We start from the raw sequence: 23756 nt of genomic DNA on the forward strand, positions 1-23756 counted from the left end.
CCAAACCGCTCGCTATCGCCTAAAAGCTGTCGCTAACATCAGTTAGCGACAGCTTGCTAATATAGCGATAGAATTATCGCGGCTTAGCGGCCGAAAACGGCTGCTGAACCGGCGATAATTGCCTATCGCCCCCCTTGGTAATATGCCCCACAGTTCCATGTTCAATCACATGAAGTTGATGTTTTGGAACACTAAATAATACTTCTATTACAATTTGTGGAGTAAATGATTTTCATGACGAAACTAACAAAAGTTCGTATTTGGGTGATGTGCCACATAACATCGCAATAACGTTATTAGTTTCAAGTCTCAGGATGAAAAGAAAGTAAAACAGCCAATCATACTGGGAAGAGTCCTTAGCTGGGCCCGTGGATGAATGAAATGACTCTATGTTCAATGGAAAAAGTATCCACCTGCAAGCTTGAGAGTGCCTCTAAAGCTTCACGCCTAGAACTGGGGTGTTATACTCCGCCACATTTATGACAATCATCGAATTCTTGGAGTCTGTTTCAGGAACATTTCGGCTTATTTCCGGGCTGCAAAATGCCAAAACAATGGCCCTACATTTGATCTCTAGGTTAAGTACTGGAAAGGTCAAACGTGGTTTTTGAAAGGCAAGTTCATGTATGAATGAGGCAGAGTCGCAGAAAAGAGACCTACGTCTGATCTACACAGCGGTGCACCACAAAATGTTTTTTGCACAAAAGTCCATTTTTTCCATAGTCCTGTTAGGAAACAGGCAGTTGAATAGGTCATTCATAGACTTTATTCTATTAAGGAACGGACAATGTCCATCAATTGACTTCTTTAATGCATGCTTTTCTCGGTGCACAATTGCAATTTTGCATTGAGTGTATTATATTAACCATTTTAAAAACGTTGTGTTCAAAATGCTGAAATCCAAAATATCCCCTCAAAACGTAAACCAAGACTGATCGTCGATCAGATGATTTTGAAGTTAAAATATTTTATATTTTTGGTTTTTCCGCTTCACTTCATGAAACTGGCGCCGGGGCCAGGGTGACTGACTCCCGAATCTAGGAATCACGGTTCGATCCCCAGGGCCGACGGCAGATTAGCCCAGCACCATGTGACTCTGGGCAATAGCTTGCTTAATCTTCCCGACGGCCTCAAGCGCCTAGAGACCCTTACGGGTGATTGTGCGCTTTACAAAAGTGGATTATTATAAACTTCCTGGACTCATTGCAGTTTTTATTGTATCTGTTAAGTTTATAGTTGAGAGTATGTTAAGTGAGGTTGTTTTCTTTTTATCTTTTCATTTTTTATTGTATTGTATGTTGATCATATTTCCCGTTTCTAGGTGTGGTCCATGCACAGCAAAAACTTTCGCAGATGATAAATCTTTATGAAAAGGCATATGAAAGGTGACAACGAGGAACTACCCTAAGAAAAACTGTGATCTAAGAAGGACTGGAATGTAAATGAGTTTTCGTAACTATTGTAAAAAATGCCTGAGTGTGATTCTCAACACAGATATACAGAATGAAATGAACAGCAACATTTGAGAGATTTTGTCAAAACGTATTTGGTAATAATTTTGCATAGAGGTTATTTTAGTTGCTGTTAATAAGTGAGAAGTCTCAAGTAGCACTCACTGACGGTAAATATGTATGGCCAAGGCAAACGTTAACGTGAAAGAAACTGTCTCGGAAAGGTTGGCGTGCTTAAACAGATAATGGGAGAATATTTGTTGGTTATTTTGGGCTCCAGAAATCTCATTGCAAGCTGAGCATCCCTGGCTGCCTTTGCTTTGGCTCTAAACCATTGGTCAAACTTGAAAAAAGTGAGTGAAATGCTGCCGTCTCATTAAACTTTAAATGTCTCAATTTACCACTGCATATTTACACCTATGTAATGTATAAGGGGGAATTGGGAGTTTTCTGAACACATCCCACTTTTGAAGGTCAGTGGGTGTGGAGGAGGGCAAATTAATGTAAGCAATGCCTGTCAGGTGACTATCTCCATTTCAACTCCATGAAGGATATTCTGTTTATGTACCTCCATTCTCCTTTTGGACACTTTGAGCTTGATTCACAAACTGCATTTGGTAGTACTATAGTAGGACTACAGTAGTACTATACTTACTTATTACAACATGCAGCTCATAAACCTGTGAATCTCCACCTACAAGTCTCCTATTTTTTGTCATAAGTGTAAATGTACTACTGAGGGGTCGATTCCGATCTTGGTCGGTCAGCCCTCCAAAACGTGTCAGTAGCCCTTACCTTACGGCCAAACCGTACCAGGAGTGAGACCGTCCGGGTGAGGATGTACGATGTGGAAAAGTGCCAAAATCCTGACCGATCCGCACGCTCCAACTCCATCATCAATCTCCATCCGAGCCTGACCCGGAAACACTCAATTCGCACCGCACGGCAACCTAAACACTGCTACTTCCAGCGGGTCAAGTACGATGCGCAGTTCCTACGTTCCGGACGGGTCGCCACGTACGGCACGTCACAGCACCCGGAAGAGCTGCATATAAACTCCGATTCGCGCCATTAACCTATTCCACGTATCCGAACCGGAGCAGCCAGCAACGGATCGAGATGGAGCATGAATCCAATCACGCAAGTCATACCAGTCCTGTACATATATAACCGGATCAGGAATAGACGCAGACGGTAAGTTGGACACCCACCCCACAAACAAATCCATGGGGCGCAGACCCTGTCCACCAGTACCACGCCTCCTTAGGTAACCCATGGCCACCACTACTGTGACCCCACTCATAGGGGCATGTTGCCTATCACTGTTGCCACAACACCCATAGGGGCATGTTGCTGATCACTGATGTCACCCCACCCATATGTGTTATGTTGTCTATCACTGATGCCACCCCACCCATATGTGTTATGTTGCCTATCACTGATGCCACCCCACCCATACGTGTCATGTTGACTATCACTGATGCCACTTCACCCATATGTGTTATGTTGTCTTTTACTGATGCCACCCCACCCATATGTGTTATGTTGCTTATCACTGATGCCACCCCCGCATAAGGCCATGTTGTGTAGCACCACTGCCCTACCCACCCATATGTGTTACGTTACCTATCACTGATGCCACCCCAACCATATGTGTTATGTTGCCTATCTCTGATGCCACCCCACCCATAGGGAAGAAGATGTGACACATATCCATCAAACATCAGCCACAGGCATGTCAGCCAAATACATTTCACAACAACATCATGCCAACAGTGTGTAGTGCCTGACAAATAGCCCCAACAGTGATCCTGATTCATGACACACAAAGTATCTACCATCACATGTGTGAAGTAAACCAGAGTGTGGGCTACACAAGTCAAGCTTTGAAATAGCACTGGGCTAATGTGTGAAAACACACAATCAATTTGTACATCCAATGTAAAATGTGTGGACACAAAGTGCAGCTAAAGTTGAGTATTGTTGCAAAGGGTGAAAATCATCCATCATCACAGTGACCACAAGGTAGGTGTCGTCATGGAAATAGCAGCACATGCCAAACAGTACGTATGATTCCTGGGCATGTCAGCACAACACCTGTACAGTCAACCTTCATCTACCACCCAATGTAGGCACTGGTGACATACGTCTGGGTACGGCATTGCCCCTTAAGTCACCTGCACATAGACAATACATATGTCTACCAAGTTGCACAGAGGACACAGTTGACTTTACACCAATGATGTCCACACCTGCATGTACAGTTCAGATGGCACAACAGTCAGGGGAAGTGTCAAATTGGACATTGTGAAGCACATCATATGTGCATGGGTGCAAGCCACATTTGTGGCCATGCCAATGAAATGTTACCATTCCTGTGCCAAATTAGTAAATCGTTACACCCCCACTCAGCTGCAAAGGATGACATGGATACCAACATGAACATAAAACTCATCTCATGGGCCACATGGAGTACACCACATCAACACCTCAGTAACATTCATTTGTAAATCCTGCATCTTCACACCAAGGTCAGGGTAACAGCAGCAACAAAATCTACAGCTAAATCAAATGCACAAGGATAACAAAAAATGCTTTATTCAGCAATCTGCCATCTGGAAGGGAAAACAAATAATGAACTGTAGTTCAATGTCCATTTTAAAATCCAAAGTCCAATGATTGTGTGAGTGACACCTGTCACCCATTGCTTGCCTGCACTTATAAGGACTGGGGGACATCCACTCTGAGGGGCATACATTGGGCAGGCCAGGCACCGCAGGGACAGGATCAGGGCTCAGAAGGATGTTGGGAAGGGGTGCTGGGTGCAGGAGAGTCAGTGGCAACTGCAGTGGAGGGGTCCGACATGGGTTGTGCCATCACAACTGTGGGGCACATGTCTGATGGGGTGGTTACTGGAACCCCTGCACTGGGCAGGTCAGGTGTAGTGGACATGGTCCCCCCTGCAGTGCCCATGTCAGACTGGGTGGGAGTGGACTACACTGCAGTGTCTAACACCATGGGAGTGGAAAGGGGTGCAGGTGGGGTTGGCAGGACAGCTGGGGGTGACATGATCCCCACAGTAGTTTGAGCTACAGACAGACTGGTGGTGGTGTCAGTGGAAGAGCAAATGGCAGGGGGGGAGGGCCTTAACATTTTGGGGATGATGTATGAATGGGTGGGGGAACCTGGAACAGGGTGTGGCGGGGGGACCTGTGATGTGCTGACCTGGGGTATGGAGGAAGGAGACTGTGCAGTGGAGCTGGGAGGTGGGGGTGGGGTCTTGCTCTTCCGGCTATGGGGTGACTTGCGTATGGGGGCCTCAGTCTGCCTGCACCTTGGGGAGGGTGTCCAGGTGTGAGGGGCACTCTTCTCTGTGTGGGCGGGCTTCCCCTTCCCCCTGTAGTCAGGATCTGCTGGATCTGAGGGGAAGAGGCGTAGGTCACACAGGAAGAGCTTCTTTGGAGATGGTGTTGCAGATGAGGCAAGGGAAGGGCTCTTGGAGGGAGAGGGATCTGAGGACTGTGGAGTCCTTGTGGATGCCTGTGTGTGTGTCTGAGCCCCATCCCCAGTGTGTGTGTTATCGGTACCCTGACTTTGCTTGTGTGCACGTTTAGACTTATGTGTGGGTGATTGTGTGCTGTCTGTGTGTCTGTGTGTTTGGGTGACCGTGCAGGTGTGTGTGTGCTGGGAACAGGTAGGGTGCTAGGAGGAGTTGTTTGGGCTGAGGCTGAAGTGGTCAGGGACTGCTGGAGGAGGGATACTGCTGCCGTCAGTGAGGAGGCCATGGACTGATTGGTCCTCTGTAGGGCAGACATGCCAAATGAGATACCCTCCATGAACGACATCAGTTGTGTCAACAGACCGGTGTGTGTATGGAGGACACTTAGCATTGATGTCTGCCCTACATGGATCTGTTTAAGTAGGTCCACAGACTCCACACTCAGGGCAGCATGGGACACAGGGGCCGGGGGTGCGGTGCCTGGCAGGAAGGAGACATGCTCCCGAACACGCGAGCTGCCACGGACCTCTGGGATGAGAGCCGAGGGGAGGGTGGTGGTGGTGGTGGCGGTGACGGCCTCACCCTCCATTGTTTCCTGGCTGCTGACACCCGCCCCCACAAGGGAGTCATCCTCCGAGCTGCTGTGTTCCTCAGCTGAGGTGGATGGTGCTGAGTACTCCTCGGTGTGGCTCCCCTCACCCTCCGTGCCAATGGGTCCCTCCGACTTCTCTGTTGCTGGTCTGGTGTGGCTCCTCCTGGTCCATGTCGCTTTCTCCTGTGCCCTTGGATGGATCTGCATATAAGTAGGAAAAAAGGACCACATTAGTTGCCTGCACTTACATGCACACAACATTGACAATACACAACATTACCGGTCATGCACTGGCATCCTTAGCTGATATTTACTAAAAATGCACACACAGGGGTACATAGGTCAATACCCAGTCTGAACATCAACCACAGCACCCATATCCCTCCTCGACAGGTAACCATATGTCTGTTGCATGGTGGCTGTTAATACCCCAAAGTGCACACATGCACCACATACCCAGTTGTTGTACATGCAAATGACCATGTACAAGTACATCACTTTTAACATACATCACATCAAATGCCAATCACTCAGTACAGGTGTCTGGATGAATGTATGGCCACACTCACATTTCACAATCTTTTGATGTCTAGGAGCACAACACACAATGATGTCCTAACGTCCTAATAGTAAATGACACAATGGGGTGCATGGAGCACCTCAGACTCCAATGTAGGATCCCTCTTAGCCAGTCAATGCCCTGGCACACACATGCATGGTAAGTCAGTCTTCACTGACACATGTCATGGGGCAATGCATCCAGACAACATCAGTCTGCACTGCGTCACATTCATAGGTCATGCCCATACCAAACTCTTCAGCTGACAAGTGCACCAGTCTGCCCCGTGCCACACTCTGTTCTTGGACTATGATGATCCTACATCACTTAAATCTGACATATGAGTGCCTTCAAACACAACTACCTGAACATGAGCAACACACAGTCTTCTGCCAATGACACATAGCTGCGTGAAAGTCACTCTAGCATACAGCATTGTGCTCTTTCAACTGACCACACCCCTATATGTTGCCCAGGTATCATCCCCATTGTCGCAACTCAGATGTCCTGCTCACACTAAAATCCTCAACACACCAGTTGTCACAAAATAGGAAGCCACACTACAATGATATTGAGCCAGACACCTGATGGCACATTTCATGAACAACAACCAGTAGGTCCATACACGTGAGTGTGAGTACAGAGACTCTCTATGCCATGGAGTGGGCATGACAGAGCAGGTAAACCAAATACAGTGTATTGGCATGGACAGTGGGCAGGTGTCTGGGCCATTGTGACATACTTCCTCTACATAGCCCTGAGGACACTACATGCTGCATGGGTATGTCTTAAGAATCCCACACACATGTTGTGACCCATACCAGCAATTTGAACACGTATGAAAGGCACACACAGAACACATGTCAGAGACCAAGCATAGTGCAAAGAAGAGACCCTCCCACGGTGCACACATCAGAGTCACAGTAACATATGCTGTGCTGGACCATCAGCATAGCTCATTTAAGGGACACTGTGCCCAAGTTGAAAATAGTCACAGACTGTAGGGGCCACAACTGTGGATCAGGTGAGGAGTGTGACTTACACAATAGAGGGACATGAGTCCTGGACTCCAAGACCAACTTAATAGGGGAGTATGACTAGGCCAAAACACTGCACATATCATGTCAGACATGTTCACAGATCAGGCATGGGCTTATCCCCTCCTTGCTGCTGTCTGGCCTGCAGTTGCCCATCCATGTCCTGGAAGACCACCAACAGGATCCGCAGCATGTGGGGGGTCAGGGTCCGGTGTCCGCCCCTACGGCGAGGAGGCGACAGCTTCAGCTGGACCCTCGCGATCCTCCGGGTACAGCCACGTAGGTCCTGCCACTTCTTCTGGCAGTTGCGGATCCGGCGCTTATACACCCCCACTGATCTGACTGCCCGGGCAATGGTCAGCCAAATTTCCTGCTTCTGGTGGTCATCAAACTGTGAGGATGACAAAGTGAAGATGACATTACCACACATGCCACATAATTTTGCTGCATACAGTTGAAAATACATGTAGTCATCACAAAGCCAAAAGAGGTACACAGGTAGTGCACCCATAGAAATGTGCTTTTTTGCTGCAGGTCTGTCATGGTAACATTGGCAAAGACTGTAAGGCCTGCACTACTGCACTAATGCAGCAGGATACCTGTTCAACACATGTACCCACATGAATAGGTAGCTGAAAGTACTCAGTCCATATGCCTTACACTGCTGTGCACACTTCCATTACTTTTAGTCAGATAACTTGCATGAAATGATAGGCAGTGGACTGCACACTCACCTGCTCTCCTGGTGTCCCATACAGCTTGCTGTAATCTGGGAAGGCCCCATCCAGCAGGGCCTGGTTCTCTTCCTCAGTGAATGTTGGGGCCCTCTCCAAAGTATGTGCCATTGCAGGATCCAGAGGAAGCACAGACAGCAGCAGCAGTGGATTGTGGAAAGGTCCCCGGCGGCCTGGCAACCTTAAATCTGTGCTGCAAAGGCATATTCTGTGACATTGCCCCTCACTAATAGGCCAAACACGGTTGCATTCTGTGAATCTGTCCAATCCATGGAAATGAAAGATTCCTACACGTCTTCCGCATCGTTCAAATCACTCACCTTCAGGACGCCGTAGGATTGCAACATTGTTGTACGCATCCAACTGTATTTCCAGCGCACGACTTGAGCGTTTTTTGAATTCGCATCCGTCTCCATGACAGCCCATTGCCAATGAGTATGCACAGCTCGGTAAAATGACTATCCGACGCTTATTTTTAAAACAAGACGCATCCGTCTTGATACGATTCTATGGGCTATGCGTGTGCACAGCTCGGTCCATGCCTGTACGACGCGTCTGCTTAGAAATCACCCGCGTCAGGTCAGATTGCATACGCTTCCAACATGCATGAACCGAGCCGTGTGCATGTATTGCCCATTGGCATCAATGTGATCCGATGCAGGTGACTGTAATGCATACGCATCGTACAGTCAATGGACAAGGTGTGTGCACAACTCGTCCCATGCATGTACGGCGCGTCTACATACAAGTCAACCGCGTCAGATTACATTGGTGTGACTTGCAGACGGTTTTCACACATATTTAAGTGCAATGGCCACACCTTCAACACCACAGCATGTCCCACACTGTATCCCATGGCACGTAGGGCTGTACCACCTGTGTGTGCAGGGGGGGCAACATTTCTATACTTGAATGGCCCTTAGGTGTAGCCACTCCCAGGCTGGGCAGGAGTTAATTGTGAAAGATTAGTTTTGGTGTGGTGCACCTCACAAAAGTAATTTCAAAGTTTTGGCTTATGGGCATGAGTGATGGACACGGTACCAGTTTGGAGATGTGTATGACCTGCCACATACAACATGCGCACACGGTTGCATGTCATGCATGTCACAGCCTGACCCATGGCTACATTTATGACCTACACACACAGTCTATGTGCATGTTGTGTCTCTGATGTTTGTGGTTCCATGTGCCCAATGTGAGACAGGGTTCACCATGTCCCTTGTGCATCCACATTTATGCTGTGTGTGTGTCTTAGTGATGTCCATGTATGGCCTGCAGGGTCCACAGGGGCCACTTACTGTGGGACTCATGATTGGTTGTGGGATGTCCATGATACAACATGTGTTTCCAGTGCAGCTGTGGCAATACAGGGACCATGGCTATCTCCCTGACATGGAGTTGTGATGCCTGTGAAACATCAGTCCTCACTTGTCACTGTGTTGTGTGTTTGTAATGACTGCAAGCCATGGGTACAGTGCCACAGCCCAATGATTTGCCATTGCACCACAAGGAACTCATGCACACATGTGGCAATGATATGTGAGATAATGGCCATGAAGGTGACATATGTGTACATAACCAACCGCACACACCTTAGTCGATTGTGAATAGCTATGATGTATAATGTGACTGTTTTACGAGGTTAGTGCTACATGGGTAGCTGAATGTACAATGTTACTTTGACCTTCTCTGTACTGCAGGGCCCCAGCAGTCCATAGACCGTTCCCTGACCTCGAGACCATGGTGAAACGCGACAGCATCTGACGTTACAGCTTCACCAGGAGCATGATTGATGACTTGGCGGAGCAGTTGGCACCAAATCTGCTACCTGGCCGCACATACCCAACAGCACTGACACCAAAGGTGAAGGTGATGGGAGCCCTGCACTTCTTTGCCACCGGTACCTTCCAACACACTGTGGCTAGTGTTGGTGGTATGTCACAAACTATGTACAGCCGTGTGCTACGAGATGTCTTGGAGGAGATGTTGATTCACCTGGACTCCTACATCAAGTTTCCTACACCGGGTGAACTTGCAGAGGTCAAGGATACCTTCTATGGACTGTGTTGAAAGCCAAACGTGATTGGCTCAATCGATGGCACACATGTGGCCCTGATAGCACCACTGGCACAGGAACAGACCTACCGCAACCGTAAACATTACCACTCTATCAATGCTCTTGTGGTATGCCTGGCGGATATGGTGATTACACATGTGTATGTACATTTCCCTGGTTCAGCCCACGATGCCTACATCATGAGGAGGAGTCGCATACCATTGATGATGTCACAGATGCCAAACCAGCCCGCCTGGCTTGTTGGTGTGTACTGTTTACCATTGCCTGTGTTTTGTGATGTTGTCTCCTACCCCTTACAATACTCAACTTATGTGTGATTCTTTGTGTGTAGGTGACTCTGGATACCCCAACATGCCATGGTTGCTGACACTCCTGAGGAACCCTGTGACAGCATCCCAGATGCTCTACAATGAGCCACATGGCAGAACCAGGCGAGTCATCGAGCGTACTTTTGGTCTCCTGAAAAGCTGGTTCCGCTGCCTGGACAAGACCGGAGGGGCCCTCCCATATGAGCCTGCAAAGGTGTGTTAAACCATCATCGTCTGATGCATGTTCCACAACATGGCAGTACGGAAGGGGGTGCCTCTCATCCAGGAAGACGACGACCAACAACCACCACCTGTGAAGGATCCTGGCCTGGGCCATGAGGCCAGTGATGATGATGATGAGGGTGACGTCCGCACACAGCTCATCAACAACTTCTTCAGCTGAAGGTGAGTTCACAGGGTTGTCATGTCAATGTCCTGATTGAGCCTGTGATGTGTTTGTGCAGCTCAGTTGCTGTTTGAGTTTGTCAGTGTGGTACTTGACTCAAAGCATGCAGTGATGTGTCCTGTCATATGTTCTGTAGTCCACAATGGTGTTGACATGCTAAGTTGTTAGTGTGAAGGTCTCTTGTGACATGTTTATTGCATTTCCATCCTGTTCTGGTGTGGTTCTGACTGTGTCTCATTTCTGTCCTTCCCAAGGTACTTTGCCAGTTCCAGGGGCATCTCCGACACTGACATCCAGATTCCACCCTTATAGCGCAATTTGACGACACTTGGTGACCCTGTGCTCACTGTCATGTGGATTCACCTTGATATTGTTGTGTAATAAACTTGTTTCTGATGTGTAATGTACCGGTGCTTCACTTAGTAATGTGTTCTGCCTGTCAACACATCTGACTGACATTTGGTAACCTTACCTGTGGGCATATTGGCAGTGACTGTGGAAAGGTGTGGTGTCTGTGCATTCCACCGTATATCTGGCAACCATCTTTGTAGGCCAATGTGTCGCATGTCCATGGTGAGTATGTGTTGTGGAGCCCTATTGGTGTGTCTCCTTCATAGGTGTCACATCAACATGAGTCACATAATGGTAATGACATTGCTGTAGAAGTCGGCGTGCACTGTGTGCTTCAGCATTTAATCAGCTCCATGACACATACCAAGTTGGAATCACAACATAGGCAAGTATAGTGTAATGGTGATTTTATTTACATACATGTGTGGAGATAGTGCTGTACATGAGGTTTAGAATCCACAGTTCACCCATGAGTCCAAAGTATTGGTAGATGAAATGTCCAGAGTGAAGTCCACATTCATATTCTACATTGGTACAACATGGACCCTCCATGTCATGATGGGGACCTGTGTCATGTGCAACAAGGTGAACGCTTTGCACACAAAAACCAACGTCCAAAACGGGTTCTGGATTTCTGGGGATGTGCAGGGACAACTGTGTCTCACTTGTCCTTCTTCAGACGACCCCTCCTCTTCTACTGTGGGGGATCCTCAGGAGCAGGCACCAACAGTGCATCGGAGTCTCCACCAGATTCATCCTCCCTCCTGTGGCATTAGCAGGTGTTGTTGCAAGAGATGTTGTGGGCACACAGGGAGGTGTAGACATATTTGTGCTGATCTGGCAGAGACAGGTCAATATGTCCATATGCACCACCATGAGTTTGTACCACTTGGCCTCCATGTAGGCATGATGGGCAGCCTGCTCCTGCTGCATGTCCTTGAGGACCCCGACTACCTGGCTGAATCCTCCTGTGCTATCCTAGTACTCATCTTGGATGCGTACCAGTTGGGGGTCATCTGGCAGTCCAGGCCCCTCTGCAGACCATGCCCTCGACCTAACACCACTCCCACCACCCCTAGACACACGGGTTGTACCTGTATTGGCAGGCACAGTTGACCCGGGCCCCCTTGGCTGTTGCCACTGGTGTCATTGTTGGTAGCATCCTGGGTGGCCGGGCCCCTGTGCTGCTTGAACTTGGTCTCCTAGGTCAGTCCTTGTTGGCAGGGGTGTTAGGTCTGTGGGCAGATGGTGTTGACATGGCTACAGGGGGTGCAGGTGTTTCTGATGGTGGGGCTGCCTGATGACTCACCCCGGAGGATCCAGGTTGATTGCCGTCATCCGAAAAGGACAGAGAAAGTACAACCCCAGAAAGGGCATCCTCCACCAGAGTCTGGGCCGGGGACTCATCTTCACTTGGTGCTGAATTCTCAGTGGCACCTGTGTTTGGAAGAGACAGACATTGTAAGTTCTGTTACTACATACATCAATGGTTGACCTATGTATGTTGCAATAGGGAGGGGGGGGGTACTGAAATATTATTCTTGCAATGGGTAGTACTAACAATGAAGTAGGGGGCAGTGGATCACAAATCCTGTGCATCCATGATATGTACATGTTTCATTCCTTAGTAAATTCCCTCCTATACGTATACAGGAATGGGGCCGCACTACTTGGATTGCGGCCTCAGTGTACTGTAGCTGCATTTACTTTGGTTCACCTTTACCGCAAATCTGATGTGCCTCCACCTGGAGGTAGACTCGCTGCTTTCCCAGTAGTGTCCAGAGGAGATATTAGGTGTAGGATCACATGGGTCTGATACATGTTGACCAACAGTGACCAACCCTGGTGTGGTGGATGAGTAGCTGGCCCACACACAACACCTTTGCTTGTAACTTCATACATCACAGTGTTCAACATTTTCCTTAACCTTTGGGTGTTGTATGTGTTTTTGACTCACAGGACTTGAGAACAAACACACACTCTCAGTTTTCTCCTCTGGGCACTAGTGTGGAGCCAGCCAAGTTACCTCCAGCTGGAGGCACAGCATATTTGCAACAAGGGGGAGCCAATGATGCTGCTGCTACAGTACACTGATGCAGAAAAACATGATGTCGCGCACTACGCATGTGTACATATGCGTGGCTTTCAATGGAGGCAACACAATCAGTTATGAACGAGGTTGCACAGGAGGAGTAGACTATTCACCCCTCCTTGAGCTTTGTAACACTGTTTTATATACATGACATTTGCAACGTGACGTCAGGATGCATGACTGAACACTACATTGTCTTCAGCTGTCACAGACAGTGGCTGATGCTGTGGTAGCACATTGTCCTGCCAACCTCGAGCCGTTCAATGTGCATGTTGATGTGTGCACATACCGAGCTCATGTATGGATTTTCATGTACATGGAAATTGTTACTCAAGGGCCATCAGGTGGCTGACACAGGAGTGTGATCCCTGTTCACATTTGACTCTGCTTCCCTGTGAGGGTGTGTGCCTGTGCTGACAAGACAAGATGGCTGACAGTGGAGTTCTTGTGTTTGTTGGTGCACAGTTCCCAGCAGGGCCTTGTGCTCCCCACAACAGGACCCAGTGTCAGACATCTTGTCAGTTCATTTCCACTCCCTGTGAGGTGAGCATGGTTCAGTGTGAGCTTGCTGGGCCATTTGGGTGGGTGGGTATTGTGAGTGACTGCAAGTAAGGGTGGGCGTAAAATCCGTTTCACGGGTGAATTTGCGGATTTTCCGCGATTTCGCGATCTGCAAATTTCGCGAAATAGCGGTAAAATCCGCGAATCAGCGGGGCTGAATTTTCAGCCAAGCAAGGGTTACAGCAGCAGGTGCAAAAGTTGAACCTAATTTCTTTGTAACCTTTTACAAAAGGGTTACAAACAAATTAACTTCAACTTGGACACCTGCTGCTAATTGCTTCCTGGTGCCTCGCCTCATTGCCTACTTGCAACTATTCTCTGACCCTGCTTTGACCCTTGAAGCAGGGTCAGAGAATAGTTACAAGTAGGCAACAAGGCACCTGTCCAAGTAATTAAACCTCATCAGGAAGCACTTACAGATATAAAAAACAGGAAGAAGGGAGAGGATGGCAAATACACCCATTTTGAGTTGTCAGGAGGGGTTAAACTAAAAGAGACCTTTACAGCACAATTTTCATATGCATTTTGCTAAAAATAAAAAGCTGTATGTTCTGTAGGGGCAACTCAGGATTCTGGCCCTTCTTTCTTTCTCTCGTTCTCTCTCTCCCTCTCTCTTTCCCTCTCTTTCTATCTATCTATCTATCTATCTATCTATCTATCTATCTATCTATCTATCTATCTATCTATCTATCTATCTATCTCTCTCTCACTCTCCCATAAACGACTGCATGGGTAACTTCGCTATGCAAGCGGCTCGCGAAGACGCAAAAAGCCCTGCGAACACGCAAAAAACCCTGCGAACACGCAAAAAACCCCGCGAACACACAAAAAAACAAAAATCCACAAATTCGCAAATTTTGCGGATTGCGAATTCGCAAATCCGCAAATTCGCGGATCGCGAATTCGCAAAATTCACCCATGCTTAACTGCAAGTCCCAGCATGCTCTGGGCTACACCCCCCTTCCCAGCATGCCCTCACTTCCCTCCTTCTGACTCTGCTTCCCTGTGAGGGGGTGTGCCTGTGCTGACAAGATGGCTAACAGTGCAGTCCTGGTGTTTATTGGTGCACAGTTCCCAGCAGGGCCTTGTGCACCCCACAACAGAGCCCACTCCCAGAGTACTTGCCAGCCCATTTTCATGCCCCTGTGAGGTGAGCATTGTTCAGAGAGGTGTTGATGGTGCAATTGTGAGGGGGTGCATTATCTGTGACAACAACCCCATCATGCTTGGTATACACTCACTTCACCAGCACACCCACTATTCCTTCCTGTCAGTCAGCTTCACTATGAGCTATTGGTTGTAGTGGCAGGGATGTCTGACAGTGTTAACTCAGATTAGTGCCACTGCCTTGCACTATTTGTTGGTAGGTTTTTACATGTCATGACCCAGTTACAATTCACTATGATGTGGCCATTATTGTGTTTGTCTGACTAGCATAGACTTATTGGGCTGATTGACTTTTGTTTCCTATGCCTTTGCTATCACTGCATGGTTTCACAGTCCCCTTAAAGGTGCTGTGTGTGTATTGCGACACAATATTGGGCATATTGGTTGTGTACTCACCAGGCTCTGGTAAGACAGGTAGGTTATGGATGTCCTCTGGTGGTAGGATGTCCCGCACCTTCTCCTCCCAAGACCTGAAGTATACTGGTTTGGCAGGAGGGCCACTGCCGGTGACCTGGCTCAAGGCGTGTTCCTTCTGGAGGAGCTTCTTGACCCTCCTACGCACGTCCTACAACCTGTTCTGGATGTCGGTCTTTGTGCGATACGCTGGTGCTTGTGCGATCACCTTGTCCACGATTCTGTCCCACATCTTGGTTTTCTGTGACATGGTGGTCCTTTGTACCAATGTGCCAAACAAATGTGGCTCCACTCTGAGGATCTCATCTACCAATATTTCGAACTCAGTATCTGTGAACAGTGGATTCTTCTTAGGGGGCGTGGTGATGGGTGGTGGTGAGGAGTGATGTGGGTGGGTGGGTGTGTGGGTGCAAGTGAGGGTGGGTGAGTGTCTGTTTTGTTAGGTGTATGTGCGAGAGCTTTTGGAGGAGTGCTGATGGTGTGTGGTTTGTGTGATGGATGAGTTGTGTATGTCTGTGGTTGGTGTCTCAAGTTGTTCTGTGCTGGCCGCTCCGTTGTATTTGCAAAGGATCATGGTTGTGTAGTTTTTCCTTTTTATACGTGGAGTTGTGGGTGTGTCTGTGTTTTTTTATTTTTTGTGTATTTATTGACTTTGTCATGGCTTGACTGGTCCTTTTTTGTGTTTTTGGCATTGTTTTTGGTGGGCATGTAGGAGACGTTCTTCGGACCAAGTCGGACTCTCATGTTGGCTTGTGCGGGCTGCTACGTGTCTTTCACGCTGATTGTGTTCTGTGTTGCATGCGAGTCTATACGCCGTGGTCTCTCTTGCTTCAGGTACGTTTTCGGTCCGGGTCGGTCGTGCAGCTTGGGCTCCGAGCGATTCGGTCTAATTTCATGAGTTTGGCATCGTACTGTGCGCCTCGGACATCGCGGGTACGTATCGGTCGGGGTTATTCCGGGTTTGGTTCGGTCGGTGCGGCTCGTGTCCAATTTCTGGCCAGATGGCTGAATTTTGTATGGCTCAGTCAAACGGCTTGGTTTCCATACGGCTTAGTTGTAAATCACAGGCTTTGCATTGTACTGCATGGGGCGTAGGGTGCCGGTAGATATCAGTCGGACTCCGTTCCGAGTACGAGCCGGTCGGGCCGATTTCCGACCCGATTCGGAATCGGCCCCTTAGTAGTAAATAGGGGAGGGACCAGGAGGACTGACCGAATAAGAAGAGGAATACTTACTAATAAATATATGTGGTTTAAAGAAGAGTAAGGAGGAATTTACAGAGGGCTAAGGAAGGGTTTATGGAGGGACAGGCACCCACCCACAGAAGAGTAAGCCCATTGCTATCCACAAACTGCACTTTTAAAGATATTGGGACAGGTTGTGGGGTTCGTACTGGTCCTTGACACCAAACACTGTCTCCCTAGATCTTCTGAGCCACCAAACACTGTCTCCCTAGATCCTCTGGGCCTGCGAAGTTTGTGTGAGGAATCACAGTAAAATAAAATCGGATTCCTCAAAAATATATAAGCTTGGAATGTCTTACTGAATGGAGCTGGGATTGGTTCCTTCCATGCAAACAACATTCTCATCAATGACATTGGAACATCTAAAGCTATAAGTTAACTCATATTCTATTTTGATTTGGTGTCTTCGTCTTCTTTGGTTACAGGAAGGTGATGCTTTTTGTTTGAGTATGCACCGTCAAGAAGCAGAACACTGCAAATGCATGAAATTTCATTTTTACCTTATAGCAAGCGCGTCGATCTGGGATTGCAAAAGGCCTGGTGCTGGGTAAAGTTAAACACTTATATTGTTTCAAAGACAATTACTAGTTGTGCCTCACAATTTCACACAATATACAATAGAATACAATAAATCCGCCTGGGCAGACTAGGATCCAGGCGCATTTGATGGAGGCGCCAAACTTGATATCCCATGCTATTTTTTGCATGTCGATCTTGGGATATGTATATGGAGCAATATTGGAAGTTTTCCTTTTGGTGAGATTAGAATTATGTGTGCATGGGAAGAATGTAGGTTTTTCTGTATGACATTTCTCCTTGCATGATAGATTTGTGTTGCACCTGGGTGTTGGAAGAGTCATGTGGCAATTACTTTGTTGGTCTAGTATTAGTAACTTTGGAAGTTAATTGAGGAACAAACACAGATTATGTCTGATATTCATCATAAATTGTATTGTAATGTGTATTCTATACTGTTTGTAGATATCCTTGTTTGACCTGCTGATTTTTTATATATATATATATATATAACTATGGTATGGTCCTGCAGAAGGTGGTAAAGTCAATGAAAACCCACCGAAACGTGTGTTGACTGCTGTTGTACCCAGTTAGGTGATACTACACTGGAAGGAGAGAGGATAAGAGAATCCACTGGGGTGTGTGAGGGTTGTATGTTTTCTCCAGACTGATGGTCATGGATTGTGTGGTATGTGGTATGAAGGGTTCGTTAAAGAAGAGTGTGGAATAGAAGGCATTAATGGGGAAGGTTGAGAGAATTTTTTTTTTTTTTTAGAAATGACAACAATCTGCTATTTTTCTACAATAGATGGAATTTGTGATAAATGTTTATATCAAAATGTGTACTTAGTAATATAAATGTGATAATATGTAAATGATAACATTCAAGTTGTAAAAACAAGTTTAAAAGCAAGCATGGCATGTAATATAAATACAAAATAAACAAAAGATCATGAAGTATGCCAAAACACTATCGGGTATGGTCTGGGTCTGTTTCTGTAGGATTTAATCTGTTGTGACATTTTATACAGGCTACAGGGCCCTTTTGTCTTGTATTTTCTTTTCCTATCCCCTCCGTCCATAGCCTGGTCCATTCATTGATAATCTTGGGGGGACTTTTCTGTTTTTGTGCCTCACAATTTGCTGGTTATTCTTTTTGTTGCCTAAATGAAGACAGTTCACATTAATAGTCACTATACAATGTTCTCCTCTTCCAGCTTCAGAGCTCCTTCTCCTTATATAAAGAGGATGAGGAAGGAGGTGGAGCAGGAGGCAAGTGTGGCTGGCACAGGTAAGAGTGGTGGGGCAGGGGCAGAGCAGGGTGGGAGCAGTCAGGATAGATAAAATAACTAAATAAATATTTTAAACCACTTACCTTGCGCTCACCGCATCACCGACTAGGCAATGCAGCAAGCACAAGATATGTGGTTTTATTTATTTTTTTATTTCATTTTATCTATCCCATCACCTGTCGACTCCACCCCTCTTACCTGAGCTGGCCATGCCTGGCAGGGGAAAAGGCTGAAGAGGTCTGTAATTAACCTTCTTGCATCCCTCAAAGAAAAATCATGCCTCTCTTATTCATAACAGCTGATACTTCACAGAGAGAAATAGAATCAAGCTGTATGTGCTCTGATGAAGAGAAGATAGACAAGTCTGTTGGAGAAAAGCCTGGAAAAGATTTTGAGTCATGTTCGTGGCGATATAGGCTTCCCTTACCCTGATGCCCGGAGCATTATTAGGAGAGGTTCCCACGGACCTCTGATCATCCAAGCTCTCATGCCAACGACTCAAGAAAGCTTGGAGGAACAGCAAAACCCCAAAAGCACGCACCGTCTACAGGCTGCCACAATAGCACACCACCAACTCATCAGATCTACAAAGAGGAACTTCATCCAGAACAGAATCCTCTCCAACTCCAGCAACTCCAAGGAACTCTTCAACACCATACAAGAATTCGCCAGACCCCCCAGCGAAACCTCTGACATCCCTCCCTCACAGGACCTCTATAACAAACTCGGCTCCTTCTTCCATCCCAAGATCAGGACACTCTACCACAACATCGATGAACAAGACCAAGGCACCGACCCAACATCTTCCTCTATCAACTCCACTCAGCCGACCATCCTCACCTGGACCCCTGTCACCACAGAAGACACTGCAAAGACCATGAGGAGCATACACTCCGGAGCACCCACTGGCCCCTGCCTGCTGCACAACTTCCACAGGGCCGCCTCCGTCATCGCACCAGAACTACGATGGACAATCAACTGCACCCTCGAAACAGGCGTGTTCCCCAATGACTGCAAATGCGCAGAAGTTGAACCCCTCCTCAAGCAGCCCTCCACAGACCTGACATCTCCCTTCTCCCATTTGTTGCAATAGTCGCTGAGAAGATTGTCAACATCCACCTAACAAACTTCATAAAATCCAAAGACATCCTCAACACATCTCAATCCAGCTTCCGCAGCAACCACAGCACCGAGACCACCCTCCTAGCTGCTGCGGACGACATCCGCACACTCCTCGACCAAGGCCACACTGCAGCCCTCATTCTACTAGACCTCTCAGCAGCCTTCAACACCATCTCCCACCGGACACTAGCCACCAGACTCCACCACGTTGGCATACAAGAAACCGCACTAGACTGGATTTGCTCCTTCCTCGCCAGCCGAACTCAAGGAATCAGACTCCAGCCCTTCCTCTCCGAACCCACAGAGATCAGATGAGGAGTCGCCCAAGGATCCTCCCTCAGACCCATGCTCTTCAACATCTACATGGCCCCCCTCGCTAGTACCATTGCCAGAAAGCATGGACTCAGCATAGTATCCTACGCTGATGACACCCAGCTCATCCTCTCCCTCACCAAGGAACCCAACATCACCAGGCGCAACTTCCAGCAAGGAATAAAGGATGTTGCAACCTGGGTGAGCAGCAGCTGCCTGAAGCTCAACTCAGAAAAAATTGAAATGCTCATCCTCGGGTCCATCCCCTCCACATGGGACGACACCTGGTAGGGAGATACCTGGCAGGAAGATATTCACTATTTGCGATTTGATATTACAGAATCGCAAATAGTGGGAGCTATTTCAAGGGTGCCATGGTGTCCAAAGGACACCCTGTTGCACCCCTGAAATGTGCATGTGTGCACATGTGGCACACATTCATGCCCAATGGGCATGGATGTGTACCACATGGCACTTTTAAAAAAGCAAAAAATAGTTTTTTTTAAGGAAATCGCTACTTACCACCAACTTTAAGTTGGTGGTAATTAGCGATTCCTTACGGCTAAAGTGCACTCTTGTTAGTGCTACTTACATTGCATTTGAGGAATCGCTATTCCCGATTCCTTAAATGCAAGAGCAAAATAAGGAATTGTTATTTTGCGATTCCTTATTTTGCAAGTAGGTTGAAACTCACCTACATTGTTCTCAGCCAAATACTAGTCGGTAACGCAGAAATTTACTGCTTGGTATTTGGCCACCTACATCTGGCCCTAAGTCATTTCTGATGGGTAAATATCTCCCTTAGCGACCAACAGGGACATCGAAGTAGTTATGGATAGGAATGTCACTACGACATGCCTAATAAAGAACAAAGAAACTGTTCACCGCCCGATGCAAGATACTATAATTTACTGAACTTGAGTAGCGAGCCTCTACTCATATATTTGAAGTATGACAAGTCAATTTTGAATGTAATCTAATGGCTTCTATTCTTCCTCACTATATTTTTGTGTAGGACAAATATTTGCCAATATTAGCAGACGACATAGAGATGTTATTGACGTGAAAAAATTGGATATCTGCTGATATCTAAATGGTTCAAATGTAAAGCGGTCTGACACCCAACTCAGGGTCTGGTTCGCGCTATGGAAAACACAGAATAAATAAATTAATAAATAAATAAATAAATGTTGGGGACCAGACAAACACAATTGTAGTCCACTTGGTGAAACTTCGCAGCAGAACAGATCACATTCGTACAATTGAAATCCCCATTTATTGACACTGGAATTCATTACCAATGTTAGGGTTGCTTTGCTAAAGCATCTTGGGAATTAGAGGTGTTTGGTCTTGAACTGTTTAACGTGGAAGGCTGAAAAAACTCTTCAAATAGACTACTGTAGTTACAATCCAACAAATTAAACCAAGAACCAAACAGATGTTGGGGATAATGCATACATTACAAAGCACACTTTTCCTACTCCTGTCTAAGAAATATTGGGGAAAGTGTACACATTATGGGGGTCAGATATACTATTCCATTTCCAGTCTAACAAATATTCGGGAGAGTGCATCCATTGAACAGGGTTGTAATTTACTACACTAACTCCCCTCAAACAAACTTTGAGGACAGCACATACGTTTGGGGGCATATTTGTTATTCTATTTCTAGTCAAACAAACATTTGGCACAAGGCACATAGTTGTCGGGAACTTATTCACTACAGCATAATAATATTATTATTTACTACAAATAATATTAAAAATGTCTTAAAATAAATATTATGAATATTATACCTCAAATTCGCCCATAAGACAAAAGTTTAAATAATCTCTATTACTTAAAATAAAGATTTACAATTTTTCTTGAAATATATCAAATATAAATATTTAAGTATTAACATCATATTTTTCAAAACAGTCAAACCAACTAAATACCACACAATCCTTTACACAACAAAGTAGTTTCTGAAAAATATAAAAAATATTTATATAAATGAAAACAAAAAATACTAACCAACTAATTCCCCAATAAATGACAAGCGCCACAAGTAAAATGTAATACCTAACAAACTCTGAAACAATTAAACAAATAAATAAAAATTTAAATATTTAAAAACATATTAATGTTAAGATAATACAATAACAAAATAAAAACACAAAACAATGCAATAAAACACCATAATAAAATATGACATTAACATAAACAATATTTAAAAATTCGATGTATAGTAAACCAATAAAAAAAAATACTTTCTCTAAATATTTTGGTTCACAATATTTTTGTAGTCACACTATTTTAAACATGATATATTGTTTAGATGATATTTTGTCAGACAATATTTACATGAATACCACATGCCCCCAGAAGACATCTTTGGCTCATCCCCTGCTCACTTCCAAAATGGCTCCACTGTTTCTGATCACATTCTCGTTCATTCAATGTCACTCTTGGGCAGTTGGCCAGCTCTTACTTTCACAGCAGAGAAAAGTTGGACTTTCCTGGCAGTCCAAAGTGAAAAGGTCCGATTGATGGTCCTGAACCCGGCAAATGTGGTTGGAGGTTTATATCCCAATCCTGGAGCACTGAGAGTTTTCCCATTGCCAGTGTTGGGAACCTGAAATCCTGTAGAGAAATGTTGGCACATTGGTTGGAAATGTATGCCATATCTTTATACAAATGTTGTTTGAGTAGTCAACTCAGAGACCTGTTCTGGAAAGCTCTGCCTCTTTTAGTTATTCCACTCAGGCTGGTTGAGCCAAAATTTTATCACAATGTGTAAGCTAGAAGGGAGAGTGGAGCTGGGAGTCTGCAGCCAGTAGAACCCAAAATAAGGGCACAAAAGTAAGGGAGGATTCTCCACTTTACTATCTGTTAATGCTTACCATAGAACCCTCCTCTAGGCCTCAACTTGTGTCAGAAAAATAGCTCTAGTGCACATGCATGATTGTTGTGAGCACCTAGGTACAGATCTAAACAGCTATAGATTACTGTGGTGTATTTGAGGCTGGGGTGTGTGCTCTCCAAAGCCACCTTAGGAGAACTTTTCCAAAATAAATACGTTGATAAATACATTGATTATTGAAACTGTACTATATTTATTATATCAACCATGCACTCCTCAATAATGGTCCTTCAGAGGCACTAATTTCCCTATGTGATAGTCGACCTGGAGTCCCACTGAGGAAACAACTGCATCGAGGTCATAGAACTTTCTTGCCTTTATTCAGTATTTAATTTAGAGCTGTTACCACCAACAAGAGCACATTTCACAGCAAACTCTCATCACACGATATCTTGTCGATACTAGCCTCTGACAATTACTTAAATGCATTAGCATACCTACTCTAATATAGCACCAATGTACAGAAAAAGAACAATAAAAGCCTTACAAGAATGCAGAACCAGTGAAGAGAACGAGCTGTAGGCTCCATCTTACAGTAACCAGTTTCAAGTGAACAGGGTGGCATGAGTTTCAAGGCTAACCAGATTTAATGGACCAAAGTGAGGTGGACACTTCTTTAGAGGTGAGAGGATGCAAGTCTGCAATCAGAAGAGTCACAGTGGAAGAAACTAGGTTGGAGGTGGTCTAGACAGTACTAGAAGGAAAGAAAGATCTCATTTTGGGTTTCTGCAATATGAAATTTGGGAGACTATTGCAAACCTCTACTGCATTGGGCATCTTAAGCAGCAGGGGTTGCATAAATCTTTAGGTAATGCCATGTACAGTATTAGTTGCAGTCAGAGCAGAGTATAGCCGATTTGAAGTGCGCCACTTTGAGCAGATCCTCTTGGACAGATTGGTTGAAATATTTCCATTACCAGGGCTTCCCTGCAGTAACCTCTTCTCCTCATCACTGAAACTTGTCAGCTACTTCCAACAGGTAAACTCTAATCAGATTTAGACTGGGATTTGCTGTTAGCAACTATTTGTTAAGTAGGTAGATTGTTATGTTAGTTTATATATAACTTTTGTGTTCCTTTAATCCTAATTTAAATCTTCTCCTCATTAGTAGGTCAAG

This window comes from Lissotriton vulgaris, chromosome 2_1, assembly GCF_964263255.1.
Source record: "Lissotriton vulgaris chromosome 2_1, aLisVul1.2, whole genome shotgun sequence".
In the NCBI taxonomy this organism is placed as follows: Eukaryota; Metazoa; Chordata; class Amphibia; order Caudata; family Salamandridae; genus Lissotriton; species Lissotriton vulgaris.